This window comes from Schistocerca americana, chromosome 5 (assembly GCF_021461395.2).
Source record: "Schistocerca americana isolate TAMUIC-IGC-003095 chromosome 5, iqSchAmer2.1, whole genome shotgun sequence".
Taxonomy (NCBI): Eukaryota; Metazoa; Arthropoda; class Insecta; order Orthoptera; family Acrididae; genus Schistocerca; species Schistocerca americana.
In genome coordinates this window covers 407,966,325-407,970,543 of record NC_060123.1, presented here as the reverse complement: position 1 = coordinate 407,970,543, position 4,219 = coordinate 407,966,325, and positions in this window count along the sequence as shown.

Genomic DNA, 4,219 nt, shown 5'->3' with positions numbered 1-4,219 from the left:
TATAAGAAATACTAAGTTCTAATTCATCATTATTTTAGTGCACTGTAGAAAATTACAAGTCTTCTGATGTCACTGCCCAGGAAGTTACTCTGTTATTATAATCACCAAATTGCAACACAAAATGTTCACTTCAGCAATTTACTTTGCATATTAGTTGCTATGACAAGCAAGCTGACTTGATACAGCGTAGGATTCTGAGGCTTCTACAGAACAGTGCAAGTAACATGTAAAGTCAGTTTAGAATTTCGTAATTAATCGCATCATATATGCTATCAGACGAGAGTAAGTACGTATTTTCTAGAAAAGACCCACGGATTAAATCGAGATATATCGAAAAGTCTTTAGATTTTTCTTTCCTTTGAGTTAAAACTGTTCATCTTTAGTAGCAAGCGGAGATTATAAGTTCTTCAGTTTTTCTTCAAATTATAACCGCTCCTTGGTGAATTCTGAACTAACAGGCCAGTGTTACTACATATACAAGGTGTTCGCTTTTAACATGAAACTCTCATCGCAAAATTTCTTTCGTCTGTACCTTGTGTATTGTTAGACACATTCAAAGATATGAAGCTGGATGTTTGGAAACTACACCAGATGCGCCGAAATACAAGAAAATGTAGTGGAAATAAAAAGCCTGTAAGAAGTAAATTGAAAGGGAAGTAAATTGAAAGGGAGGGGAAGTATGCAAATAAAAGATTCCTGCTGGTGACCACAAGCTCTTTTCACTCACAGTCCGTAATTGGGCTCATCCATTCTAACTCGGATGAGTAACTACATTTTTATCGGGTTTTAGCAACTCGAATAGAACATAAATGTCAAATATGCGAAAAAGTGCTCTAAACAAGTCGTGCAAAAGTAATTTTTTAATTTAGTGTTCAAAGTCTTCTCAAGGGTTACCTCGTTTGCAACTGAGTGTTTCTTTTCAGTTTACAAACATAGACGGGTTACAGAAGAAACTACTGAGACCAACTAAGGAAAAACTAAATTAAGATAAGTTAACCACAGTTTTAATTCGGATGCTTCCAAATACTGTCCATGACATTACTGATGCACCAATTCACGGGTTAAGTTATGGACGTTTGAAGTTTTGAACGTTCTGAGATTTCAGATATTTTCTGGCGCCTCATCTGTTTGTAACATCCCTATGTTACGAACAGCTACAGTCTATTAGACGTCTGGATTCTTCTTGGAATTGTCAGATATTACGTGGACATTTTCAAAGGGTAAACTGATATAAATTCAAATCAGGTATAATTTACACGTATAATTGTGTAGTGAAATGAGAGCAGTATATCTAATTACTAGGCAGAAACGGGTGCGGTAGTACTGGATATTATGTCGTCATTATTGAAATGAGTGCGTCCACGTATTATTTCACTGAAATGACATAACACAATTCATAAGACAAATGGCCAAGCGAATTTTCCCATGTCGAAAGTTGTGGATCTAATGGGTGAAATCTAACCCGAACGAAACGAAAATAGGAAAAAAAAGACACTGTTACGGAAAAAAACATAAATGAATGTGTAAGAGAAACAGGGTACCTACGACGCCTTTTTTCCCCCCCATCATTAAACCGCACATCGTTCAGCATTAGTCCAGTGTGTGTTTTATAATCTTACAATAAGTATGAATTGCATTTTATAAGTAATAATTGTTGATCACTTACTTCTGCGCTTTTATGTAGCCAAAGCAATTACTTTTGACGCAAGTACAGTGTACAAGGACAAACATAAAAAATATATATAACTGTTGTCCTTTTATACCCAATAGAATGTTCGCCATAATGATCAAAGGCAAGAGTTTCCTGTTATCATTGATATATGTGGAAGTTGTTTATGGATAACAAACATGTTTTACATAAATTCAACTTAAGTTTTGAAGCGATGCTGGATACATTTGTGTTTTGCGTGTTTTTAATTTTACCTTTTTGTTGAAGAAATTACGTTTTCTAGCGCTGTATTATAAATCTGTTTTCTTTGTTTTAACTACAACATCCCTCTGTTTCACGTTAAAAATGGGCAGTGTTCGAATGAAACCTGAATTAAACACTGATAAGTTCAATTTTTCTATGCATATCGTTTATTTTTAAGTAAAAACAGGAAGATAACTATGTAGAACAGAGTTCCTCGTAGGTTACAGGGCCCTTCATGTATTCTCACTTAGTTTCTAGACGGTTTACCGCTTATGGTTTATTGGGGAATCTAGTAATACACTGATCGCACATGTAAAGAAAAGCAATCGTTATGAGGCAACGCTCGATTGGTATGCAACACACCTTATGTACAGGTAACGCGGGAACGGCCTTAACTGACCAAACCCACTATTTTTCATTTTTTCACTAGCCGAAACTAAGAGCACCGTATCAACATTGCTTATGGTAGTCTATCGTAGACTAGGTAGTTTTAAAACTGTACTAGTGTCTGTCCATTTCTTCCAACACGTTAATCTCCAGAACTATTGGATAGATTTTACGAGGTTTTCATTGATATCTTAAGTATAGTTAGGGCACCGTTAGTTAGGGCACCGTATAGGTTATATTTAATCAAAATCGAACCACGGGAAAAATATATTCATACATATTATAAAAATGTATGGGTGTACGTATGTTCCACATCTTCTCCGAAACCACTGGACCAATTTCAATCAACTGGGATCACATACTGTCCGGAAACAATCGCCGTGGGAGGAAGAGTGGGGGTGGAGTGAAACACAACTGTAGACCAAGACGTGCGAATACTCAGATTTTACTCATGCAGTCTTTGAGAAAGAGAGAACTTAGTGACTTGTATCAACCTTTACACACAATTTCAAACAATTACGAAACTTTTTCATCATCTCAGTAGCAGCAAATGATGCACAAATAAGGACTCAGCTTCCTCTATTTATTCACGAGATTGAAAAGGCAGTAGACTTCGAATTGCGTGCCTTAACTTCCGCAGAACTTTGGGTACAGTTCCGCCCCGTCACCTATTTGACAATGTACGAGGTGCATTCAAGTTCTAAGGCCTCCGATTTTTTTTCTAATTAACTACACACCCAAAATCGATGAAACTGGCGTTACTTCTCGACGTAATCGCCCTGCAGACGTACACATTTTTCACAACGCTGACGCCATGATTCCATGGTAGTGGCGAAGGCTTCTTTAGGAGTCTGTTTTGACCACTGGAAAATCGCTGAGGCAATAGCAGCACGCCTGGTGAATGTGCGGCCACGGAGAGTGTCTTTCATTGTTGGAAAAAGCCAAAAGTCACTAGGAGCCAGATCAGGTGAGTAGGGAGCATGAGGAATCACTTCAAAGTTGTTATCACGAAGAAACTGTTGCGTAACGTTAGCTCGATGTTCGGGTGCGTTGTCTTGGTGAAACAGCACACGCGCAGCCCTTCCCGGACGTTTTTGTTGCAGTGCAGGTAGGAATTTGTTCTTCAAAACATTTTCGTAGTATGCACCTGTTACCGTAGTGCCCTTTGGAACGCAATGGGTAAGCATTACGCCCTCGCTGTCCCAGAACATGGACACCATCATTTTTTCAGCACTGGCGGTTACCCGAAATTTTTTTGGTGGCGGTGAATCTGTGTGTTTCCATTGAGCTGACTGGCGCTTTGTTTCTGGATTGAAAAATGGCATCCACGTCTCAACTATTGTCACAACCGACGAAAAGAAAGTCTCATTCATGCTGTCGTTGCGCGTCAACATTGCTTGGCAACATGCCACACGGGCAGCCATGTGGTCGTCCGTCAGCATTCGTGGCACCCACCTGGATGACACTTTTCGCATTTTCCCGACGAAAAGAAAGTCCCATTCATACTGTCGTTGCGCATCAACATTGCTTGGCAACATGCCACACGGGCAGCCATGTGGTCGTCTGTCAGCATTCTTGGCACCCACCTGGATGACACTTTTCGCATTTTCAGGTCGTCGTGCAGGATCGTGTTCACAGAACCCATAGAAATGCCAACTCTGGAGGTGATCTGTTCAACAGTCATTCGGCAATCCCCCAAAACAATTCTCTCCACTTTCTCGATCATGTCGTCAGACCGGCTTGTGCGACCCCGAGGTTGTTTCGGTTTGTTGTCACAAGATGTTCTGCCTTCATTAAACTGTCGCACCCACGAACGCACTTTCGACACATCCATAACTCCATCACCACATGTCTCCTTCAACTGTCGATGAATTTCAATTGGTTCCACACCACGCAAATTCAGAAAACGAATGATTGCAT